This window comes from Haemaphysalis longicornis, unplaced genomic scaffold (assembly GCF_048455015.1).
Source record: "Haemaphysalis longicornis isolate Haplotype H1 unplaced genomic scaffold, Haemaphysalis longicornis Haplotype H1 scaffold_3, whole genome shotgun sequence".
Taxonomy (NCBI): domain Eukaryota; kingdom Metazoa; phylum Arthropoda; class Arachnida; order Ixodida; family Ixodidae; genus Haemaphysalis; species Haemaphysalis longicornis.
Window position 1 is genome coordinate 43,143,459 of NW_027526335.1, and position 26,932 is coordinate 43,170,390.

Here is a 26,932-nt window from a genome sequence, read left to right on the forward strand (position 1 = left end):
CTGACTGCGTACGATCCTGCCCATGCCTCCAAACTAACGGCTATCACTCATGTCCGCTTTATGCATCACTCCCAAGATATCATCGTCCCTTTTGAAATCAAGGCGACTCAAAATCGGCTCAACACATCACGCAGGGTTATCACAGTTGAAGCAGGTGACTCGAATGAAACAATCCTTCGGCGGTTTCGCTGCGAGCAGGCGGACATTTTGGCTGCCCAACGTATCGGGAAGACCAATCCAGCAGTCCTCACCTTTGATTCACCTACACTTCCTCGAGTCGTCAAATATTACATGGCCATCGTACGACCCTAAGCGAATGATCTGCTTCAACTGCCGTAACATCGGACACATGGGTAAGTATTGCCCCAAGCAACCAGTGTGTAGAACCTGCGGCCGCACCCACAATCAGAAGGAGCCTTGCGATCGTACGCTCTTCTGTGTGGCCTGTAAGCAAGATGTCCACCTGACCCTGGACCCGAAGTGTACCAGCAGGAAGGCAATCCCACGACAGCGCTCTCGGCGCGTTCAGGACGGGGTTTCATGGGTGGACCATGTACGTGGACAATCGATATCTGCTCCAAAAAGCGGGGTCCAATCCCAAGCTGTGAAGTCAGATGTGACCTCAGCCGCTACCTCTTATATTAATGCTATTTTGGAACAGCTGGACAGCTTGCGCTCTGAAATCTGTCAGCTGCGAGAGGAGAACACGCAACTCAAGGAGGAGATTGCCACGCTCCGTCAGGAGACTCCCCCGAAGTCGCAGCTACAACGAAACATCACCCAGACATTTCGGCCCAACGCCGCAGTCGGAGTGATAACAGTAAACGCACCCAGACATTTCAACAGCATCCAAAGAACAGTTCAAACTTTATGCAAATCCTAAAATTCATTCGCGCGGAACTTCAACAGCTACGGCGTGAACGCCAAACGGATATAGAAAGGCTTCGTACTCTTCCCGAGAATTACGCCTCGGAAACGAAAGCCATGCTGCAGCTAATCCCCAGTAAACTCCCGGGACTGCCCAACGAGGTTGAACCGCCCTCTAGAAAGGTTGAACCGAGAAACGCGCTGACTCAATGAAGCTCCTTCTGAATATAGTACAATGAAACTGCCGTAGTTTTATCCCAACCGACTCCATGCTTTCGTACCTCATTCTCCACATTTTACCCTTCTTAATTCTACTCTAGGAATCCTGGGTCACTCCTTAAGTCTATGGCTTTACGACTTTTACAGAACCTTCAATTACGAGAAGGGGCCCAGGCCATAGCCCACACTGCACACCCTCGATTATTGAACAAACGGCGGTCCTGGTCAGATCAGACCTGGGTTGTTACAAAATTTCTGTCCCTGGTCAAAATTCCAAACATCACGAGGCTGTCATCGTCCACATTCGCCTCCCAGACGGCAAGCCACTGATTGCAGCCTCGGTTTATTACAGACCAGCCACTGGCTCTCAAAAATCAATTTCGTACAACTGGCTTCGGCACCTGGTATCTAAATATCGCAGAACACCCATCATTATCGGCGGGGATTTTAATGACAAAAGTACCACCTGGGGTCACGCTCAAACGGATGGCCGTGGTGCCCGCCTCGAGGAAACCTCGGAAGACTGTAGCCTCATTATCATCAATGATACTATGCAACACACGCCTATTGGCCTACATCCCAAGCAACAACACTCCGCCCCGGACCTTACTTTAGCTTCATCTGGCATTGTCCGTGACTGGAGTCTTTTTACAACAACGTGGGGCAGCGATCATTATACGACTCTCATCACTCTTAACGGAAAGCGCTTCCGAACACGCCAGCGCCTACCCCGAATCAATCGGACAACCTACCGGCAAATGTGCTTTTTGGCCACATCTCAATACTTCGAACAGGTCATTGCGACTCTCCGGGAATCCAAATATCTCTCTGTGAATATATTTACTGTGATGACAACACCCGGACTATGGACGCCCACATGGCGAATTTATGGAAGGGAGCTCAAACTCTAATCACCCGGTACATTGCTAGAGGAAAACGTCTCCGTGATCTCCTCAAGATAAGAAAACAATACAAGATAATCAGGGAATATCAACACTCGCTCGCCAACAAACAATGGCGCAGCCTTTACGCAAGACGCGGCGAGGAACGCGGCCTCTCCAAGGTATGGCGGGTGTATCGTGGGATGTCCGGCAAGTGCAAGCATAAGTCGACGCCGTTCTCCACACTCACTCTAAAGGACACCTCTGAAGCTGTGGAACAGCAGCTCACAACTACTTTTTCCCCACGCTTCCTTCACTACTCATCCCCCGCTAAACAGCATACCAGTATTCTGAGCTTGTTGAGGCGCTAGATCTCCCCTTCATCTTTGCGGAGCTCCAGGCTGCCCTCCATCAAGGCAAACCATGTTCGGCTCCGGGCCATGATGGGCTCACTTGACAGCACCTTTGCAATCCAGACGAAGCTACCCACCTAGTGCTTCTGAACGTCATCAATGACCTTTGGGCTGCAAGGAATTTTCCAGACAACCTCAAGCTCAACCTCGTCCACCCCTTACCAAAACCTAACAAGGATCCCTGCTTCCGGCAACAGCTGGGTACGCACGACTATTTATGGCTGCTGTGACTAGTGACCAATCGCACTTCCACAGCAGGCAACCCGACTATGTCCTTGCCATCGATATGCGTAAATCCTTTGATCGCGTGAGCCAAACTGCAATCCTTACAGAATTGGCACAAGCATTCCCAAGCCAGCGAGCCCAAAAGTGGATCCGGTCGTTTCTAGACAACCGCCCCATACGGCTAAGCGCCCCGCACCCGGGATGGAGCCCCAAGACCTGCTACCTGGACAGGGGCGTGCCTCAAGGCTCTATCCTTGGACCTGCGCTTTTCAATTTGGCAATGGCCCGCGTTGCACGGCAACTAGAAAAGGATTCTTCTGCACGCTTCGCGATCTATGCAGATGATCTTACTGCATGGAGCGAAGCTGCAGACTACACGTCAACTGTAGACATGATGACTGAGTTGCAGGCCGCAGCCCACACCCTCATGTCGAACATATACCGACGATAGGGCTAGACCTGGCTCCTGAAAAAAACAGAGTTCTAGGTGGTGCACTGATGGCATAACCTACCTCCTGATATACACCACACCATATATCTATCCGACGCACCAGTTAGGTCCATGTGCGGCAAAATTAGACTGCTGGGTATCCCAGGGGGGTAAAGCGAGCCCCGAGACCGTACGAATCGTGGTCGCTGACATGATACAATTTCCATGGTTGCCGGAGCAATTGTATTCAGCCCTCTAAAAAGTTGTTCCGTAATTATTTAACTAAAGCACAGAACTGAAGCAATATAGTTACAAATAATTGCCTCAGTAATTAAAAAAATATCTCTATAAAACTTTTGGTGTAATTAGGCTCTAGTTAGCGAACAAAAAGTAAGTGTGTAGTTCAGTTTTGCTTTAGATTTTCGTTAAGTGTGCTAGGAAGTGGCGAGGCCCTTGCGCCTGACTTGCGCAGTGTGTGCGTGCAGTCTCCAGCTGATATCTGCGTGCGTGAAAAACGTGTACAACTGGTACAACTCGGATGCACGCTCTGAGCAAGTGCCTCCCCGGGCGCTGGCGAGGCTGTCATTTGTTTCTTCACGTTAAGCAGCTTATCTATTGCCCCTGAACGGACGCCGGAACAGCGATTCCGATCTGAACTTGACTACCGCAAGTTCACTATAGGCTACGGAGTGGCAGCCAGCCGTCGTTCCCGTTGGAAGAGAAATAAAAGGAGCTTTTATAATCGTTCCGTTTCAGTTTTTTTTTTTTTTTTTCATGGAACTTCATACGGCTCTCCGTACTTCGAACTTTCGCGCAAACGTTCGTGAATGTAGAACGAAAAAATAGGTAACGAAATGCGGTTTCTTTTTTAATCAGTCACAATATTTCAATGTTCTCTCCTCATTAGTCACAATAAGTCAATGTTCTCTCCTCGCGCGCTCTGTGCGGCACATTACTGCCCATTCAGTCCCGCAAGCTTTCCCTTTGAAGTGGTGAAAAGCAGCTAGAACTTGAATACAGACAGAAAGGAAATCGGGACACGCTGCTGAATGTTTTCGCATACTCCCTTGCCATGCATTATGCTACTCCGTTGGCCTGCGATCGACCTCGCTCTTTCGTTCCTGTGCTTCAAAGGGCCGCAACTTTTTTGTGTCAATAAAGGTTTCACATTCAGCTAAAGCCACAGTTCCCTTCACTTCATTTGAAAAGCATTGAGCGACTCGCAAACAGTCACAGAATGGCAAATAAAGCGGCACAGCGCAAAAATGCACGGAGATCATGACGGAGATTCATTTTTCTGTGCGACCCAGTATGGATCAGCTAATTCCTTGGCGTACTCGCGCATGCGATCAGTCGCATTCGAGCTTGTGCGCAAGTGTTGAGTAAGCGTTGCCACATCTTGCTCAAATAGTCTCAGTACATATAAGTCACCCGCTAAACCGAAAACACGTTGGTTACCTACCCACAAGAGATAAACAATGCAATGCTATCGACGCCGCCTACACAAAATCCGCCTGGCCTGCGGGCCGCCATGTTACAATAATTCCCGGCATGCTTCGCTAGCCGGACGCAGAAATGCCACAGTAGCACGTTGCCAGATTACAACCAACCCATCGCTTTCGCCATTTTTAGTAAGCAAAAGCTCAGCTGGCAACCTTCAAATTGTTGTATCATGTCTGTCACTGTGTGTCGTACGGTTCCAATGCATTGGCTCAGCGGCGCGCTTTCCCTCTAGAGTCAGTATATTATCTCAATGGGGTATCTCTTTGGTCAGTCATAACAGCAAACAGTGCTGGATAAAGCAACTTCTAGGTACCTGGAATCCAATGTTCCATACAATCTAAAGAATGTCAAATAAGTACGGAGGGGCCCAACGAGCGCCTTGCATTACCTTAGCACGAGCAGTGGCCCTAGGCCGCCTTCTCTACGGCTCCGCTGTATGTATACTGTTACGGGACTCCGGTTGGCAATGCCTCAAAGCGCCTTGATAAAAGATTATGATGACGACGACGACGAAGTGCCTGGCGCAGCTTGCGCGAGCTCTGTCATGGCCGGAATGTAAATAATGTGAATAGATCGCTTTCCTCCATCGCATCAGTCGTCTCATCTTTGTACTGCCGCCACGTAATGATACCTTCTCAAACAGTCACAAGAAGCAATTAGCTGTACTGCACGGGGCCACGCTCCGAACAATAACAATTGCCACGACATACCCGTATCGACGACATCGAAAAGGTGGCTCCTTTGCCTCCTATGGAAGCCCTGCTTTTTCAAGCCGCCCTCCAACACGAACAACGCCGATCTCTTACGTGTCAGAGAGCGGCACTCGCTGCGTGGGATGCTCGAACCATGTTGCCACCACCACTGAGTCAGACCCCGCCTGCCCCCAGGAAAGGCCACTTCTGACATCGCCACATCAGCGACCTGGCATTCCCAGAGCAAGGATGTGTCCACGCCAGAAAGCCCTTCGTCGCATCCTGGACACAAAGCTCCCAGACTAAACTGACATCTTTACCGATGCCAGCCTAAACCAACACCGAATGGGCGTCGCGCGGCAATGTCCACCACGACCCGAATTTGACGGTTCCGTTGCAAAACATATACTCTATCCGTCTTCCACTGAAGCCGAATTGCGTGGAATTCTCCATTCACTGGACCATCTTGCCTACAACGTCTCTGCTCCACTACCTTCCCGCACTCGTATCCTCACCGACTCCCTCCAAAAATGCTATTGACGAGTTCAACAAGGCTTTCTCTGACCATCCTACTGTCCACCAGATTCAAGCTACGGTCAACATACTCGCTCATAACGGCACTAAAACTCTCCTGGCATGAATACCGGGACACATGATGCAGGGACATGTCAACCAGACCGCACACTCCGCGGCTAGGGAGAGCCTCCTCGTAACCCCTCCGTTGGATGACCAATCCCCTGCTGCTGTCTCGCCCACCTCCTTTCGCCTGCAACTAGACCAAGCTCGCCCCGCGCGCCGATGCCACCTGGCATCAAGCAACCCGCTTGGCTACTTCAAAGGCGTCTCTTCTCAACCACGCCGAGCCGAAATTTTCATTAATAAGTCTTCTGACAACGCTGATCTCACTCCTCACATCATATCGAAATGTATTCACCCTGGGAAGCCACCACCCCCACGTTATCCGCACTGTTCAGCGACCTCTACGGCGGACCTAAACCATTTAATCTGGCACTGCGCCGCATTCTCAGACCATCGCTATATTCTCCAAAGCGCATTCCCCAATGGTTATTCACCACATAATCCCCAATACCATGACCCCCGAATTCTGAGCCGGGGCCTACAACCCACTCGGTACCTCAAACTTCACAATCAGATCATCGATTGGAAGCTGGCTACACGACCCTGGAAGGTTCAAGAAGTTATATTCCTCCCTACCTGCTATCCCCATTTTCCCCCTCTGGACAGCCGGCCTTCTTTTCCCAATAAAGGAATTTACTACTACTACTTTTCAGATGATGCGCACCCGTCGACTGGCGCGGCTACGCAGTAGAAACGTGAAGATTTTCTTCCTTGCTTGTAGCGATTAAAAGAAATTGCAAATTTTTATATACAACAGGTCGGATCAATCAAGTATGTGCATGACGCCCGTGTTTCCCAGTCGCCTAAATTAACCCGTAGGCCTCGTACGGTAAACGCTTCTCACTTTCAAACCATCCGTGCGTGCACTTCTCCCGCTCAACTTTGTAAGTCAGCTTTTAGGGCAGGAATATGCACAAGTGACTGTTGTAGTGACGTAAACATATTTTCTTTTTTATTTTGCAATATTAACAGAGGCGCCACAAAAGAAGCTTTTGTGTTGTTTCTCAGGACGCGCCTTCCCCGTGCTCCTCCCAGTGAGAGGCTTGCGTGCAATATTGGCGTTCTTATGTGTGCGTGGCAAGGAGGTTCCAAGCCACCTCCTAGACGCCGGTTCGACACGACCTTGAGACGAGCGGGAAACATTTTTATAACTGTTGTTTGGTAAGACTGTAAACCCGCTGTGAAAATAGCCAGCGCGGATGACAGGCCTTCTCAAATTTAAGAAGGAATATGAAGAAACAGAATTTAAAAAGTCGCGCTGCGCTTCACAGTTGGCTTTTACCGCTCTTGTTCGACGGTGGCAGTCACTTTTAATTAAGAAGCACGTAAATAGTTATAGGCTTATCTCATCACGATTGCAACAAAATTTCACGTCAAATTGCCTATAGTAGCGCGCCATGGTCTGCGAACCTTTTAGACAGCAGTCAATGCCGGTACAAGAGAATATCAAGAACTTTTGAAACCTGGCTCTCAGCGGTATAAGCTTTCTGAACGCGAAGCTTGTCTGCGTGCGAACAGCCAATGGCGAAGTGCCACAGTCAAAGCCGCTGCAAACTAAGTCAAAGCGTCAACGATCAAAGTGAAAACCACCTGAGAGTCGAACTTCAAGCGCCGACGATCAAAGTGCAAGCTGCCTGCGAATCAAAGTCCAAACTCACACTACAGCCAACGAATTTCTCCATAAAAGCTGGGCGCCACCTGTTCCCCCCCCGCCCCCCCTTTCTCCTACCGCCAATCATCGTCGTTTAAAGCGCTCAAATTCACTTAAAAATCCAAACTGGTTCGACAGTGTCGGAACTGGGCAATCGGATAGACGTCGGCTACATTACGCGAGGGAATCAGGCTCGATTCCAACCACTAGAAGTGTGTGTGTTTTTTTTTTTTGTCGTAATCATCGTCATCATCACGTGCCCTCTCTTCGTGTAAAGTTGGCTTTTTTGCCGTGCGTTTTACGCAACGACACACTCATTAGTGAGACCAAAAAATCCTCGCTTTAATACTGTCACATTTTGCGGAGTATCGCTACTTGCACGTAACGTAGCGTTATTTCCCGTTTGATACTCGTGGTTGTATTCATAACGCTGTCTGTACTTGTACCTTATCTTTCGTTAGTTTATAGGCTGTGTCTTCAGGGCCGTCCCACGATACTATAAGCTCTCCGCTAAACGTTCCCCGGCATTTCGAAAAAAAAAAATGCCGCACCTGGTGCTACATCGCTCTACCTAACGAAAACTAAGGTAACCTAACCTAAGCCAACCTAACTTAACATAACATGACCTAACGAATACGAATCAATCGTTTAAAACGCCAAAAAACTAACCTAAGCCATGCAAATTATAATTCAATGTAAAGGTAAAAGAAACAATCGAGGCAAGAGCCTGTCTCTAACCACCGTCAATGGCGTCAAGAAACTATATACGACGGAACCCCAACACCACGACGACATACGTTTGGAACGGTGATAGCCTAGTAGCCACCCGGAATGGTGATGGCCACCCCTGCAGCGCTTAGCTACGAACGTGCACGTAGATAAATTAGCGTTCTGCCTCGACTATAAGGTTGTATCCTGTTCGTGTTTTTCTTAGCTGCACTATAATATTGTGTCGTTGCCAATATGAGGCTGCGACTCCACCCTGTTATGTTACTGGGGAATCTTCTCGGTGCTACTGAGAGAGGGAGAAAGAAGAAACTTTAATTAAATTAAGAATATGCTTCAGTGAGGCGTCCTCATTCCAGGATGCCTTGAGCTCGGGCCGCTGAGAAATAGAAGGACCACGCTGATTGAGAAGCATCCTTCGTTGTTTTGTCGTTTTGTTAGGCTGATGTTGGTGCCTAACCAAGCATATTTGTCTAAAGCCATCCTTCCCTGTTTCTCTCTCTCTTCCTTGTTGCATAAGATTACATGTTACGTAAGCCGGACTGTTACATAAGTTCCCGCTACATAAGCCCACCTTGCCTGCATACAGTGGTCATGAGGCAAGCTAACCATCGTTATACAGGATGGATCTCGAAATATATAACCCTCTAGGCGAATTGTTTACACAGTTTCTTTTTTTCTTGAAATGCGTATTCCCCCTGGCCAAGTGTGCAAATTATTTTCTCTCTACTTCTTGCAGAAATCATTGGGGTTTGATTTAGAGTTTATCTGTTTGACATTACCTTGGACTTCTCTACATTGGTCATGACTCAGTTCTTGCAGATCACCTCCAGTTTGACTTACGAGATAAAAGCGTCAGTGGACGGGCCTTTGAGCTTTTTATCTCTCAAATTTTGAAGTTGAAAATTCCACCCCGTTCCTCCCAAGGTTGAACCCGTAGTGTATGTCGACGCATTTACCTTCCTCCCACCGCATTTCATTTACAACGCTGTTAATGCGAGCAGTGCTACTGTTTGCAGCTACCATTACCACGAAACTCGGATCGTGTGAGTTGGTGTGCCTAAATCCGGAGCAACTGAGGGGGAGATTAAGGACATGAGTGCAAAAACGTAACTTAAAAGGCAATCTAGATTTAAAACCATCAATCCAAGATGCATTGGGCCTACGAGCACATTTCAGTTTTTATTTCTTCATTCGCTTTTTTTTTTTTTTTTCAGAGAGAGAGCAGTGGGAGTAGGTGTCGAAGGCGCGTAATCATGATGCTTCACTTGCGACAGTAAAATAACTATCAGTAGTCGTTATTTGATGGCATCTGCCGTGATGGCTCAGGGCTAAGACGTCGTGGTGCTGATTCTCAGAAAGCGGGTTCAGTGCCGACCATGGCGGCCGTTTTTCTGATGAAAACGTTACAAAAAAATTGGCCGCGTATCTGCTCCTTTCGTTGCAAATGTCGTCAAAAGACGATAGTCTTTTTCGACTTTTGCCAAGTAAATGCCTCCTTTCGCTTTCCCGCTCACCTCTCATGTTGTTCCTGTTGCGTCGCGCTCCTCCCAAGGTAAAGACGCCAAAGGTTTGCTTAAATCATTTTAAATTTCCCGCGTTCCACTGCTTCAAACCGGGTGTCTCGATGCCAACGCTGTCGTACGGCGAAGACGCGTGTGAATCGAGGCGCCCTACTTCAACGTTTATAGAACCGCGTTTCCCTAGTCCACGGGCGTTCCAAGCAGAACGTGGAACCTATCTAGTGGAACCTTTCGTAACTCTTGCCACTTGGTTTCTTCAAATGCCGCCAGAAGCTATATGGCGCGGGCGACAGCAGGCGACGGCGGTGTGATATTTTTTTCTGCAGTTGATGAACTATTTAATCTCGCCAAAATCAAACATGTACGATTTTTAAATGCAGAGCATTTCAGTAACTCACGATGTCACCCGCGTTGGCGTCCGTAGTCCGCACGCTCACTGCGCATGCACGTCGGGTCGAGGCGATAGCGAACACTCTCTCGCGAGGGGCATTGGATTGGATTCGAACACTCTCTCGCGAGGGGCATTGGATTGGATTCGATTGGATTGGCTTGGCTTTGGATTGGATTGGATTGGATTAAAGTGGATTGTGTTGGATTGTGTTGCATCATAGCCGCGGCAGACACGCTGGGGCCGGCGCATCTGCAGTACTCTCCCGCGGTTTCCTCTCCTTCGGGCGCGCTGCGCATATAACCGGTGTGCCGTTCTCCGGCGAAGCAACATCCGCGCTTGGCTCAAACACCTAGCGTCCACGCCGCTTTACAAGTACGCCAACGTCGTCGACTGGGACCGGCTTACGCAGTCCCCTCAACGTATATAAGCGGCGGAGCGCGCGTTCTGAATTCAGTCAAGGGCGTCTTTGCTTGGCTTTCGCTTGACGTGACGCTTTCCTTGACTCGAGTAGATGCGACGCATTTACTCGAGTTCCCCCCGTGGGAAGATGCGGGCGGCTTTTTTTTATAAAGGAACGCTGCAAATATCACTTCTCTATTAATTTGTTGTATTATATATGCGTAATGTCTTGTTGTTCTTCAACAATATTGACAAGTATGAACATTACACCGGACTTAGAGGGGCACATTTAGCTGTGACTATATAAGACTATTGCGCAGGCATTGTTTTACTTTGGCCGGGTGGCTGAATCGAGTCACAGACAGACAGACGGACAGACAGACAGACATACAGACAGACCAAAATTTCTGGGTTTAAGTAGCCCAAGAAAGACTATCGTCTTTAAAAGCTCCTGCGCGTCGACATTTCAGCACACGCTGAAGTTCCCTTAGCCCTCCATTATGGCACGGCTCATAGTCCAGTTGCAATTTCGGCGCGCGAAACGCTAAAATCTGAGTTCGAAGTTTTGTCGTGTGATGATAGGCAAAGTTAGTGGCATTGTATCCCCCACTTCTCAGAGAGAGAGAGAGAGAGAGAGCGAGAGAGAGAGAGAGAGAGAGAGAGAGAGAGAGAGAGAGAGAGAGAGAGAGAGAGAGAGAGAGAGAGAGAGAGAGAGAGAGAGAGAACTTTTATTGAACCGAGCTACTACGACGTCTTCTTCTTAGACGCCGTCGATGGAAGTGGTTCCCTCTTCACGGGACCCATATGCTTCTCTAGCCGCCTGCCCCCTGGAGATCAGGACGAGCTGGTCTTCCAGGGCGGCGCTGGTTAACAAGGTCTCCCATCACTCGGTAAGGGTGGATGATTATGATTGTAGGGTTTAACGCGCCGACGCAACGCAGACGATGAGGCGCGCCGTAGTGGAGGGCTCCGGATTAATTTTGACCACCTGGGTATCTTTAACGTGCGCCGAAATCTCGTACACACGGGCGTTTTTTGCTTTTCGCCTCCATCAGAAAAGCGGCCGCCGCGGCCGGGAATGGAACCCGCGACCTCGTGCTCAGTAGCGCAACGCCATAGCCACTGAGCTACCGCGGCGGGTCGGTAAGGGTGGATGATGGATGGGGTGGGGTAGTGGGAAAGGTAAGAGGTGGGGGGATTGGCTTGTAGAAATCGCATACTCCAATGACGTGTTGGAGCGTGCCTAACTCAGTCTTGCAGAAATTGTATTCCTTGTCGTACCTTTGCGGGTACATCTTGTTTTGAAGGTAAGGGTGCGGGAAGGATCCTGCTTGCATCTGCCTGTAAATCGCTTGCTGTTCTCTGCTAAGCGATTTGTGAGGGTCGGGGTAACGTCGCCTCTCCGTTCTGTGGTGGTTCGTAATGTCCTTATAACTGATTATGGACTATGGCTCACCTTCCTCTACCCGGTGTTCCATCTCTCGGGCGAACTGGTGGGCAAGTTCGCTGCCCTCCAGCCCAGAGTGAGCCGGCGTCCATATCAATTCAACTTTCCTTTCAGATACGTTGAATTTACTGTTGAGAATACCTAGTGCCGCAAGAGACAGAGCTCGGAAATTTTCACCGGAGGGGAGAGGGGGAGTCCCACGCGAACGCATTCCTTGACGATGCATCCCTAAGTAATGCGAGAAGTGGATGACGAGCTATTATCCATCTTCGTCGTATAAACCCTCATTAGCGTAATCATCATGAGCCTGTTTGTGTCCACTGTGAACTAGGGCCCGCCACAAGCATTTCCAGCCATTTCTATTCCTAGTATTTGTTTGGCTGCAGGCAATGGTCATGAGGCAAGCTAGCCATCGTTACAAAGGACGGATTTCAAAACTTTCCTTTTTGGTTTACCCCAAAGCTCGATTTAACAGTATAAACAAAAGATATAACCGGCACCGGCAGGATTCGAGCCTGTGTCTGGAAGATCAACGCAGTTAAAAACAGTCGCCTTACCAACTCGGATACGACCCTGAGTTACTACCCAGAAGTTAAACGGCTTACTCACTCGACGGTGACTGTGGGGAGAGGAATCACGCCGCCTGCTCGACACCCAACACGTGATAGGGTACACGTTGCCCCTGCGGGGGCCTAGGTTGTGTGCGCGTTCTGTTGGTTACTTCTGCTTCTTCGATTTACTTCTTCATCACCGTTATAGCAACAAAGATGAAGCAAAGGTCGTTTCGGCAGCGAAGAAGCAAATCGGCACCAATCTCAGACTTAAACCGTCGTGATGGTCGTAAAGGTTGCGTAAAGCTTCGCTACCTTTCGGTCTTACACATTAAGGTGCTCTTCCTTTGTTGCTTTTAGTCTATGCTTTACTCCCGTATTTTCTTAGTTCACCTTTCCGACGGATCTTTGATCTTTCCCTATCTCATTCACCTCCCCCTGGTATATACTCCGTTAGGCGAATGATCCAGTTTTTTGTCCGCCCTCCCCATTTTACGTCCTGGCCAACCCCACTTCTATTTGCTCAATTTGTATTAAAATGTCTCCTAACTTCCGCTAAATCAATTTCTGATTCCCCTCAATGAGACATAAATGTCCCTCGCGGGCCGTTGCACCGTGAGTGCGCCCCTCTACAGGTGCAGCAGCGGGCGGGACTTCGATCTCATCTCTATTTCCCATGACAGACACTCATGACATCGCGTTTGCATTCCCTGTTCCGCCCTATACACGCATACGTAAGGAGCGGAATGACAACCCGTCACTCCACCCATAACTCAGGAGACGGTCATGGTGATGACGGCGCGTCAGACCGGGAACCATTTGACGGATAAAATTTCGCTTAAAGGCACGCATACCTCGAATTATATGGCGTGCTGGGTTGGCGTGCGTGCGGGTATGTATAAGAACAGCTGCGATTGAAATAATGACAAATGTCATCATCACCATCATCATTTATTTTTTTCTTAAAGGCCCCTTTCGGGGTATTAGATAAGGGGGGGGGGGGCAAGATCAGCAAGGAAGTTCATAAAACATGGTTATAAAACACACATAATTGACACGTATAAGCACACATTTTTACATTTTAGGCGGTATTGACACAAACATACAAAGGGCATACTTCCTTAGCAGTGGTCACAAAGCGATTATTTGTACCGTTGGAAGCCGACTTCTATTGAGAGATTCCAACAGCCATACTCGCTCCGCATTAAAAACAACGCGTTTTATTGAACCAAACGGACTTCTTTTACCTCTCCAACGCCGACTAAGAAAACACAGCTGAGTTGACGAGGCCACCCCTATCAGTGCTATCACCCCTGCCTCTTCTCTTTTTAAACAATTAATTGGGTACTACTAATATGTGTACCACCTGCGGTTGCGTTTGCGCGTGAGTACGAAATAAAAGAAATCTGTGGGCGCCTTCCTGCAAGCACACACAGCATGAGACTTATCCTCCCCAAGCGGTACATAATCAGCGCTGTTGTTTTTGCCCTGTCAATCTGCCGCCCCGGTAGCCGCAGCCGGAGCTCCTGGAAGCGGTCGTTCAAACGCGAAAAGAGGCGGGAAAAAGTAGAAAGCAAGGCAAGCATCCCTCCCAGTCGCTGCTGCCGCCAGCTCGGTCGGCCGCCTAATGATGGAGCCGCTAATGGACGCGTCCAATCGCCGGCACTTGTAGAGGAAACCTACCGCGCCATCACAAAGCGTTTTCCGGCGGAAATAGCCACTGTGAGAGCGCATAAATAGGGCAACGCTCTCTGGCACGTGCCCGGGCGGCGGAAACACCGCTTGGAAGAGAAGAAAGCCTCCGCAAGCAGCGTTCGTCTTTGTTTGGGAGGTGTGTCTTTCCCTCTTTTTGCAGCGCGGCTCTCAAGCGCGCGTTCATGCGGTTGAGCGGTGTCATCACCGAGCGAACGAGGAGCACAGAGAAAGATGAAAGAAAGCGAACGCGGAGAGCAACAGAGGATGAACTACACCAAACATAGCACCAGTAACTAAGCGAAGGAAGGAAAGATAAGTAGCGCGCCGTCGTCCGTTCACCGCGAAGTGGCCTGTCTGTAGCGACTGCTGTGAAACGCGCGCATGGATTACCCACGCGCTCCATTCTGCGATCTCCGAACTATCGGAGCAATTGCGCAACGCTCCGCTCAGTTTTCAATAACCGCACTACATACTGCCCCCACGAGCCACGCTACTCACAGCTTTGTCTTAATCATAATACATAGTGGTCTGTAACTGTACATACATGTATGCATCTACGACATTATTTGGCTCAATATATCACAAAGCCGGAACGCCTAAACAGCAGCGCTTAAATTTCTCATTAAAGCGAATCATTGCCGTCGGTGTTTTAAATTGAAGCAGAATAACGCTTATCAAAAAGTAGTCATTTACCAGTATTATGCCTCGGGGAGTAGCATAACAAAACAAAAGTAAAACAAATAAAAAGTGGTCTTTATAGGGGGAGAAAAATATCCTTGGGGTTAAGTCTGCTTGCGTGCTTTGAAGGCGGCAACCTGGGTATGCTTATTAACAATTTGATTACTGCTATGTCGTACTCGAATTTCTTTGTTCGCTTCCGTTTCTTTGTGTTTTAAGCGAATTAGTTCAATTGGTTTGTTTGCTGCTACACCGCGCATGCGTCTATTTCTTCGCTTTCGTTTCTTCGCCTTACGGCGAAAATTATATCAGCAAGCAGACTCGAACACGCCGCAGCTTCCTTAGAATCAGGGTTCTGTGAGGCTGGTGTGCTCCTATTCTAACGAGCTATCACGTCCGAGTGTCACTCGGCACGCACAATTCTACAACTTTCAAATTTCCCATTCAGTTTCGTGAATTGTGTGAAATGCCCACACAGCCCCTCGAAGCTCCCGACTTCCGGACAATCCCCCAAGTGTGTACGGACCACGAAGAGAAGTGAAAAACAACAACAATTCTTGTTCCACGCTGGGAAAGTGCGGAGGTAACACAATTGGTAGAACACCGAGCTGCTACTGAGCAGACCCGGGTTCAAATGTTATCGGACTACACATGTGTTTTTCAAGACGATAGTCTTCCGTGCGCTACTTAAACCCGAAAATTTTGGTCCGCCCGCCCGCCCGCCCGCCCACCCGCCCGCCCGTCCGTCCGTCCGCCTACCCGCCCGTCCGTCTGTCCGTCTGTCTGTCTGTCTGTCTGTTCGTCTGTCCGTCCGTCCGTCCGTCCGTCCGTCCGTCCGTCCATCCGTCTGTCTGTCTGTCTGTCTGTCTGTCTGTCTGTCTGTAACTTGATGAGCCCTTGTAACCTTCAGTCTTGGGGGCGAGTGTGCAGAGCCACAGGGAGTTCCTCAGAGGATCCCTTGTATCCCGAAAGATGGTTTGTGGAGCGACTATGACTCTCTTGGCTAGGGGAAGTAGCGAGCCCCTGTAATCCAGTGTGGGAGGAGGCCAAAGGCTGGGGGTGGTAACGCGCCCCTGTAATCCAGCGTGAGAGGAAGCCAGCGGGTCAATGTTGCAACGTAATCACTGCGCTCAAGCGGTACAGTTCGTACTTAGTGTTGGCGTACCATTGCTGAAGCAATGGGTAGACCACTACCGAGCCGGGGGCGTGCACACCCCTGTAACCATAGCTTGGGGCTCGTTCTTTGGAACTTGCGAACTGGTCTGCAGGCCGGGGGTTGTGACAAACCCTTGTAACCTAATGTCATAGGGGCCAGAGCGTGGAAGTACGGTAATTCCAGCAGACCTCCTCGAGGAATCGGGGGGGCCGCACAATCCCTGCCCTGGGAGCGTGCAAAACGGCCGCCACTGCGGAGGTTCCTGGTACAACTGGAATCAGGTCCTACGCGGAGGTCGGGCGGTCGGGTGTAGACCCGGCACTTGGTGATGCGATTGAAGCAGGAAAGCGGATCGAGATCGACCAACTATGACTTCCTTTGGCTGGGGGAAAATGGCGAACCCCTGTAATCCAGCGTGGGAGGAGGCCGGGGAGTCAAGTTGCGAAAGTAGCAAGTGCTGCAAGCGTGAAGTCGTGCAGTGGGAATACCGAGTAAATTCGGGAAACCCTGCAGGCCGGGGGACTGGCGACCCTTGTAACCGCAAGCTTTGGCGGGGCCAGCGACCTGATCGCTATAAGTCGGGGGGAGTGACCTCGCCCCTGTAACCACATGTCAGGGGGCCAGATGTTGTACAATCCGTATGAGGCTGGGGGGGGGGGGGGTCGCGCCCCCCTGTAACCTTGCTGTGAGGGGCCTATAGATTGATCTTCTCTGGCTCCCACGGGGGACATGCTACCACGAGCTACTGGGTGTTCCACAAGGGGAAAACGAGGAAAGGTGAAGTTAGTACACCGACCACCGGGGAACCTCTGCTGGCTTAGTAACGGCTAGTAGGCCCGGACCGATCTCCTCTGCTGAGCCGCCCAGCCCAAGCGTGCAAGGCAATGCCAAGAGACTCTTGTTCCTATGAGCGACAGAGTAGGCAAAGAGGAGGACATAAGAAAAGGGCTCGCAGAACAGCCCTTGCGAACGCTGCCAACTATGACTTTCTTTGGCTGGGGGAAAATGGCGAGCCCCTGTAATCCAGCGTGGGAGGAGGCCTGGGAGTCAAGTTGTGAAAGTAGCAAGTGGTGCAAGCGTGAAGTCGTGCAGTGGGAATACCGAATAAATTCGGGAAACCCTGCAGGCCGGGGGACTGGCGACCCTTGTAACCGCAAGCTTTGGCGGGGCCAGCGACCTGATCGCTATAAGTCGGGGGGAGTGACCTCGCCCCTGTAACCACATGTCAGGGGGCCAGATGTTGTACAATCCGTATGAGGCTGGGGGGGGGGGGGTCGCGCCCCCCTGTAACCTTGCTGTGAGGGGCCTATAGATTGATCTTCTCTGGCTCCCACCGGGGACATGCTACCACGAGCTACGAGCTACTGGGCGCAGAACAGCCCTTGCGAACGCTGCCAACTATGACTTTCTTTGGCTGGGGGAAAATGGCGAGCCCCTGTAATCCAGCGTGGGGGGAGGCCTGGGAGTCAACTTGTGAAAGTGACGTTCGCATACAAACTTCCGGTGTCCGGAGACCGTGAAAAGCAGGTGTTGCAAGTACCCGTGTATAGTGGAAAGCTTCATTGGTGATTCATGAGTACCTTGTGCGGGACAGTTGATCGAGGACGTTAGTACGCATCGGCCGTAGAGCTGGGGGTCGGGAAGGACCTGACCGTCGCCACTAAATAGGGTACTTCCTGTCTCCGACAGTTGGGGCCTAGTTATCGGACTCTATGGGTGAGCGGTAACCCGTGGCAGGGACCGCATATTTGGCAATTGGCACTGTCTGATGCCCTCGCTGAGCAATCAGTCTTGGAAGAGAGTCAGACAAAAGGATTGGAGCAAAATTGCTTCCCTCATTCCCGCCCTTTTCCCATAACCCAACCCGATGCCCAAGTTCCCGTTCCCAGCAACCCACCCTATCCGGCTTTTTCCTAGGGGGGACAAGAGGGGTCCCCCCGGGCTCGCTCCCCTGGTGGTGGGTCGCAAGAAAGTTTTTCCCGTTAATTTCTCTCCACCTTCGTGTGGACAAAATTCTCTTTGCCGGTTGGCCCTATTTTTGTATTGTTGCAATTGGGTATAACCGGTTGTACTTCGTGTGGTACCGGGGAGCTATTGAAAGCTCCATTTACTCATGTCTGTCTGTCTGTCTGTCTGTCTGTCCGTCCGTCCGTCTGTCTCCGTCTGTCCGTCCGTCCGTCTGTCTGTCTGTCTGTCTGTCCCTCGATTCAGCTGTGACGCCCCGTCAGGGGTATAGTCACTGGGGGGATAGCGTCAGGGGGGATAGCGTCGATTGGGTGGGTCCACCGGGAGTTGAGGGGAAAGAGGCAACGCAGGTTCGTCCAAAGAAACAATTTAATTAGCGAAGAAGTTGGGCTGGTGCCGACGCGCTCACCCGGCGAGATGATGTGACTCTTAGGAGCGGGTCAGGAAGGCGGCTGGCGCTGGACCTCGGAGGCGGGGCCTCTCGCTCTGTAGTAGGGGTGCACGGGGTGCGCTTGCTCTGCTGGTCCGGTAACGTCGGGACTTTTGTTCCGGGGACGGTGATATCCACGCGCGCTGCAGGGCCGTGGGGGCGAACTCAAAGTTATGCTGCGGGCTCGCTGGTCTTCGTAGATGGGTACGAGGGATCACCGCCGTCTCGATCTCCGCCGGGATGCGGGAGCGCGCTCTCGGATGTCTCCGACGGCGGCGGGTGGCGAGAGCAATCGAGGGGCGTGCGGTCCATTTTATGCCTACGGCCGGTGCGCAGAGCTCGGTGCTGGATTGGGGAACTGGCGGCTGGCCGGTCGTTGCACGCTCTGCGTGCATGCGCGGTGTGGGACACGCTTCGGCTTTTCTGGGTTTCGGTACACCCCGTCGGCTACCGGTATCAATGTTCGAACATCACACAGCCATCCGGCCATAAATTAAAAGAACTCTTGAACAAGTTTATATCGCCAAAACATTCCCAAACCACTAAATCCGGAAGCATACTTCCTACTTGTCAACATTATTGAGCAAAGCGAAAACATTGGCTGAGGCAAAACATCAATGCACAACTGGTACTAGCAGTGCTCTTCTAATCTAAACTAAATGTGGGCTTGATATTTGCGAGAGCAAATGAAAACAACGCGTCGAAAACAATATTTCGACCCGAAAATACACCAAGAGCTCGCGACAGCCTGGATGCCATGGCAGTGTTCTTGGTTCAACAGTAACAAAAGGTTCCAGTAGATGGCTCCAGCAGAGAAACGCGGGAAAATTGAATTAACGTTAGCAAACATCATCTGTGTTTATCGCGGAAGGATCAAAACGGAGGGTCATAGCGTAAGGGGTGGGCGGGGGAGCAAAGAGAGGCATTTAAGGGGCAGAGGCGGCAGAAGACTCTCGTCCTTCCACAACATTTGCACCGAAGTGAGCAGATCCGCAGAATTTTTTTATTTATTTAGTCTTTACAGCGTCAGCCATTTTCTTGACCGGAAAACAACAACTGCGCTTTTTCGCAGAAAGGGGCGCTTAAGGCTTTCGCCATGATGTATTTCACCTATAGCTTGATAAGAAAAACTGGAACGAATCATCAAAGCAAGACCTTTTCCAGTACGTATGTTCTGACGCTTGTTAGAGCCCTCAGTGACTCCCGCATTGCTAAATTCTGGCCTCTTCCCCTTTCCCACATGCCAGAACTTGGTGGAACATGCCCTCAGGGGACTGGCGAAGGAGTGATGGAAGCTACACGCGCACCGTGCTAGTAATGCCAGCTTGTTTGACTGCTCACCCACTTCAAAGCTTGCAGGCTTTATCACTCAAATAAAAAAACTGTGGTTGATTTCTCTGTCATGGGAATCTGTAAAACACAAAAGTTAAATGTGCAGCGCAATCTCAAGCAGAGCATGATTTGCGGGTCGGCGGATGTCTTGTGGGTGTGCTTGGCGAACGACGTTCTGCTGGCGGCTAGCTTCGGGAAAGGTGTACTGGCGTCATTTCAGTGACGGATATGACGTCAGTGAGATCTTGGTGTATCCCGGAATAAAACACTTTCTTGTTAACATATAAAACCCCAAAACGAACAACACTAAGTATAAGGTACTCTTTAGTACTAAAGGTTGCATCCCCGCAAGAAGACCCTGTGTGCAGGGGCGCACCCTTTAGAGGCCACTTGCTTCGTTGTACTGGCGTCATTTCCGTAACGGATATGACGTCAGTGAACTCTTCGTCTATCCCAGAACCAAGCTCTTTCGTGTTAAACGTTTTGTATACTCATTTCAAATTCTTGACTGCTTTTAACTTCATAACAAGAGGTGACCCAATACTATAGGCTCACACGGTTTCCCCTCAGAAAGAAAGAAGAGCGTTCTTAGCGTCTCCTCCAAACTAACACGTTCCCCCACCCAATCAAGCTCCACTTCTTCAATCCCAAGTAATACGACCCGCAGTGCCGATACTGCAACTCGTCCTTCACTCCGTATCACATGAAGTAGGAGTGCCAGCTTAACCTTACACTTCCCTTGATTTCTAAAACCTCGGTTTAACAGTGGGAGGGGGAACTGGCCAGCTCTAGCGTCGAAGATCAGCTTTGGCTTATCGTCGACGCTAGTGGATTAGCTTTGGCTGATCCACCGGGCTAAGACGGCTGGATGCTCCAACGGTGGAAACCAACTGTGGAAACCAACCACTTAACTCTTTTCACCTAGTTAAGTTGTTAATTCTCTCTTTCTCCCACAGAAAAAATTCAGGTGGTCCCATGCAAGGCTGACCGACTTATTGTCCTACAGGTATCGTGTGTCACAGCTACTCGCCACCAAGCCCCAAATTCGTTTCACATCTTGCCAATTTACAACATGCTTAGTAAATTGTAAATTATTGCATTCGGGAAGGCGTCCCCGAGCCGAGCTCCGTTGCCTCCGACATGCGTGTGGTAGCGTGATGAAGCGAGCGGCCAGCAAGCATTGCTGCCTTGAAGAGATGACGACAAAAAGCCGAATGGGAACCTAACTTGTTTACTGCATGGCGAGATGTGAGCCGAGGCAAGACAAGAACAATGCCCTGACGGGCGACGTTACAGTACACGGCTCGAGCAGAGTGACAGCATTGATTCACTGCTCCAACAGGAATGAACTTCAGCGCTTACGGGGCTCTTATTTATACCCAAAGCGCTAACAGTAAAAAAAGTTCCCTCTGTTTTTTTTTGTTTTTTTTTTTTTGCACACGGTGCGACATGGTACAGACACACACAACACTCTTTTCAGAGTTCGTGAGGGGTCAGTAATAGTGGCGCACGCTGAGTCCGAGAGAGGGGAGGGAGGCGGTTTCCACAACAGTGTCCGCGTCCTTCGGTCATGTAGTCACACGTCGCATTTGCCGACGCCGGAGTTTGAATCATGCAAAGAGAGGGGCGCCAGCGATCCGGCCATTCCCAGGCACGTAGCGGCTTGTTGGGATCCGCTGGCTGTCGCCGCAAGCCTGAGTCACAGACCCAGAAGCGTCCACTGGAAAGGCGCACGTAGTGGAGGCTCCACCACGGAGCACAAAAGCGCTGCGCGAAGATTGCAGCAAAGCGGCACGCTGATTCGTAACAAAATTTGCAGCTCAAATAATATGTTCGCTTCTCCGACAACCTTCAAGTACAGCCTCTCACGATGCGCCGAGTCAGGTGATTTTCCACCGGTTTAAAATTTAAAAAGGCGGCTGATTCCAACTTCGGTGGCGATATCGTTGACCTGCCCTACACGAGATAATGTTGAGCAGCGGACAAAATCAAAGCCTTATGGTTAAACGCAAAAGGTCCCACGTCTACCACTTCGTCCCACCCCCTACGTCGTAACGTGATTTGCCCGTTCTACATCCCCATGGGGACGTCAGTTTAACGCGACCAATGGTAGAAGCCAAATTTATGTCGTTCATCCGACTATAATGAATCAGTGTCGGGGCTTTCCGCTGAGCCGGAAGGCGTTGGCGAAACCAAAGTCGCAGCTTGCTGGCGCACGCCCCGACATGTGTGCGTCCAGTGTTCGTCGGAGCCTATTTGCGCACGTGAGGCGAATCAATGCCGCGCCCAATGTTTGAGCTGACGCACTGTTTGCTCCGCGCACCATGGCGCACCAATGTTGTCGCTGTTGCTCCTCCTTCTGTCGGCGATCTGCACATCGACCTCTCCGTACGTGCGCAGCACCAGATAAGAACAGCGCAGTTGGCCGCTCAGTGCGCAACTCTCGTCCTACTCGTTTCCGGCAGCAATAAACTTGTGATTACGCCGACGCCGACTCCAAGAAGGAAAAGTAAGGAAGCTGCGAAATACGCACCGCCCAATCAGAGCACCTCCGGTACTTTGTGGCAAATCGTGTAGATATTTCTGTGTGTCATCTCTTCACCAGGCGTCGCAAAGCAGCGTGGCTTGCCGTTCCCGACAATCTTTGTTAAAAATATTAGAAGAGGAAGAGGTGACTATTAGCACCTGCGCTTAACTATTACCATCATTGTTCAGTTCCATCCGCCACTAAAGAGATCACTCGCGTCCCGCGGTACCCGCCCTGGCTTCTTCAACAAAATGGTGCCGTGACCAGGATGAATGGATAATACAGGTGAAGAGCTGAGTGCGCACCGCCCCACAACGATGATGTGAGTGACCACAACGATGAGACTAAACTATAACCGCTGACCTCGGACCGCAGGCGGAAGGGACTACCCAAGGACCAATTGAGGCCTCGCCAACCGACCAGCGATCAGACGCCCTCAACAACGCTACCGACTCTTAACGGATGCCCGTCGGGACCAACGGAAGAAACGGCTTAGGTTTCTTGCCTACCATGACTCTTCTCGGCGACCTACAGCTATTAAAGACGCCGAGAATCGACATGGAAGCCCTTTGCAAACGAAGAAGCTTAATCCAAAACGAAGCCACCACACTGATCAACGACATAAAATCATAGTTGAGTACCGAGACACCACCAATCGGTGAGCTTATTTTCCTGAAGAAAAGCCTAATGGCAAAAACATGTGATACTAAAGAAGCTGGACAGCGAGAAGCGAGATTCAAGAACTTCTCGACTTGGATGATTCAGAGAAAAAATACGAAACCGCCTGTGATTTTGAAGATTTTATCCTGTTGACCAAATTTAGAATGGAGCGATTGTTCCCGGGATTGCAAAAGTATTCTACCGATGACATTGTTGACATTGAATAGCCATTGTTGACATTGTTGGCAAATGACATTGTTGGCACTGAACCGATGACATTGAATAGCCCTGAAAAAGCAGGATGGTATCGTAAACGTCAATGAATCGGCTTTGGAGAACAGTAACTTTCTAAACAAAAACAGCGATTTGACGACGCCTCTGAAAGAACCTAATCATGAGCCAGAAGTCAGTGAAGAAGTTGTTTCCTTCAAACAAGGGATTAATTCATGGAATACCCAAGTGGAGGCACCCGTTCCTGTTGCTCGCTCAGACGACTGCAACCCCAAGGATGAAATTTCTCGATTACCGACAACAAAAAGGACGAATAATTCGATAAACGAGAATGCTGTGCAAGAACCTGCAGGGCGGTCTTGTGTGCAATGTGTAAGCGGCAAGTAAACAAGATCAAAGCGCAAGAAACGACCTAGTCAAGGACCACAAAAACCACAGGTTAACACAGAAACACAGCATAGTTATGGACACCACAAAAGAAACTCTGGCTCACCCATGGAGACGCCTAATAGATGCCATCTCAGCAGCATGGCTTCAGAGGGAATTTCGTTTACCAAGGTAGAACGTAAAAAAGATCTGAAAAGCCGTACATCCAAACGAAGACCGCGAAGACGGCAAAACCGAAATTCCCTACGATGTGCAGGTGCCACTTTCCTAAACACGGCTTCACCAAATGCCGACAGATCGGTAAAACGAAAAAGAAAAGAGCGGCCTCACGAAGAAGGGTCGTTCAACACGTGAAAAGAGTCGGGTAGTAGTTCCGCTCCTGCGAAGCAAGCATTCTAACCCGGGTTGAAATCCCGTTACCGCTTTTTTTATTTTCAGGGGTTTGTAATTTTTGAATATTACCATTTGTTATCACGCATATATGATATCTTTATGCATTTTAAATGAGATTTCGGGTATTTTCGTTGCCTTTTGGTCAGTTTCAGCTACTGCTTGTTGTGCGTTTTTGCGGGATTTCCCCGTTTAGGCCGGTTTCGGCTATTTCTGTAGAATATTTTTTACACCATGGTTTTCAACCATTGCAGGTCCGTTTTGGCTTTTATTAATTTCAGTTCGGGTGGTTTTGTATGTTTTATGACACTTACATACACCATGTTAGTAACGCGATAGAAAATGCGTTACAATTGTGCGATGTTAAAGTTATATCCCGTGTACAGGAATAATTTGGCTGAAAATTACAGCGAAAATGATTTGAGAAAAGGGTCGTAAGGAAAACTGTGTGTTGTAAATGCGAAAACATTCGCGCCCAATCGATCACCTCATGGGCTCATTTTGTGCCTCACATGGTCGAAGACCGTCGTAATCATGATGCTTGCCACGCTTTGCTGTCCACCTAGACGCTTTCGAGTGGCTTCGATCTGTCTCCTACGTGTTGCGCCGCTGCCCGTTGCTGCCGCTGTGTAATGGGAGAATTGACGTCGGCGGTTAATTTCGCTGCCTGTTTATTCGCTCGTTTTGCTGCGTTACTTGGATCTCTTCCTTGTCCTGCGGTGTGCTGGCATGGACAGCCCCTAATGACCCTCCTGTAGAAGCTCACGTTATGAAACACCTCGTTCTGTGGAACGCTTCTCAAGGAGCCGTGTCACGCCTTTCGAGGCGACTGCCCGCTTTATCGGTCAATGGGGCAAAAATTGCACGTACGATAACGAAACATCGGCCTTTCATCGTCTGTAACGACGTCTTGTGCGCAATGGGCCTGCTATGATCCTATTTCAATTATTGAGAAGAGTGCGTTTAGGCAGTATGAACAGCGCCAGCAAAGCACTTCCGCCTTGGCTTGATTTTCTTGTCGGTGGTATCAAATTGAGCATTTCCTGGCATTAGGATGCGATTCATTTCCAATGACCGCGCTCCTTACTTCACAGCTCTGGGTGCTTCTTTTCCCAACGAGTGATTATCCTCCTTACTTTGTCGCAACTCAAAGACGTCGCACGACTTCGAGATCAACCCACCCCTGGGAGATTGCCATAAGGGCTACGGACGTAGAGGGTCAGCGCCAGCTGATATCCTTAGCGGATGAAGCTATCATCATCATCATCATCATCATCATCATCATCATCATCATCATGGGCCTATCTACGCCCACTTCAGGGCAAAAGCCTCTCCCATAGATCTCAAATTATCCCGTTCCTGAGCTAACTCCGACCAATTTATCCCCGCAAACTTCTTGATCTCACCTGCCCATCCAACCTTCTGCTGCCCCCTGCCACGCTTACCTTCTCTAGGGATCCACTCTGCTACCCTTAAAGACCAACGGTTATCTTGCCTTCGCATTACGTGCCCTTCCCACGCCCATTTCTTCTGCTTAATTTCTACAAATATACCCTTAGCACGCGTTTGTTCCCTGACCCACTCCGCTCGCCTCTTGTCCCTGAAAGTTACACCTATCATCTTCCGTTCCATTGCTCGCTTAGTCGTCCTCAATTTAGGTTTAACCCGTTTACTGAGCCTCGAAGTTTCTGCCCCGTAGGTGAGTACCGGTAAGATGCAGCTGTTATACACTTTCCTCTTCAGGAACAAGGGTAGGCTGCCATTCATTATCTGAGAATGCCTGCCGAGTGCATTCCACCCCATTCTTATCCTTCTAATTAACTCTGACTCATGGTTGGGATCCAGGGTCACTACTTCTCCTAAGTAGGTATAATCGCTTACCACTTCCACTGCTTCGCCACGTATCTCAAACCGCTGTGCTGTGCCGAGGCTATTGAGCATTACTTAGTTTTCTGCATATTAATTTTCAGGCCCACGATTGTACGCTGCTTGTCCAGTGCGGTAATCATGCTGTGAGTGAGTGAGTGAGTGAGTGAGTGAGTGAGTGAGTGAGTGAGTGAGTGAGTGAGTGAGTGAGTGAGTGAGTGAGTGAGTGAGTGAGTGAGTGAGTGAGTGAGTGAGTGAGTGAGTGAGTGAGTGAGTGAGTGAGTGAGTGAGTGAGTGAGTGAGTGAGTGAGTGAGTGAGTGAGTGAGTGAGTGAGTGAGTGAGTGAGTGAGTGAGTGAGTGAGTGAGTGAGTGAGTGAGTGAGTGAGTGAGTGAGTGAGTGAGTGAGTGAGTGAGTGAGTGAGTGAGTGAGTGAGTGAGTGAGTGAGTGAGTGAGTGAGTGAGTGAGTGAGTGAGTGAGTGAGTGAGTGAGTGAGTGAGTGAGTGAGTGAGTGAGTGAGTGAGTGAGTGAGTGAGTGAGTGAGTGAGTGAGTGAGTGAGTGAGTGAGTGAGTGAGTGAGTGAGTGAGTGAGTGAGTGAGTGAGTGAGTGAGTGAGTGAGTGAGTGAGTGAGTGAGTGAGTGAGTGAGTGAGTGAGTGAGTGAGTGAGTGAGTGAGTGAGTGAGTGAGTGAGTGAGTGAGTGAGTGAGTGAGTGAGTGAGTGAGTGAGTGAGTGAGTGAGTGAGTGAGTGAGTGAGTGAGTGAGTGAGTGAGTGAGTGAGTGAGTGAGTGAGTGAGTGAGTGAGTGAGTGAGTGAGTGAGTGAGTGAGTGAGTGAGTGAGTGAGTGAGTGAGTGAGTGAGTGAGTGAGTGAGTGAGTGAGTGAGTGAGTGAGTGAGTGAGTGAGTGAGTGAGTGAGTGAATGGGTGAATGGGTGGGTGAGTGAGTGAGTGAGTGAGTGAGTGAGTGAGTGAGTGAGTGAGTGAGCGAGTGAGTGAGTGAGTGAGCGAGTGAGTGAGTGAGTGAGTGAGTGAGTGAGTGAGTGAATGGGTGAATGGGTGG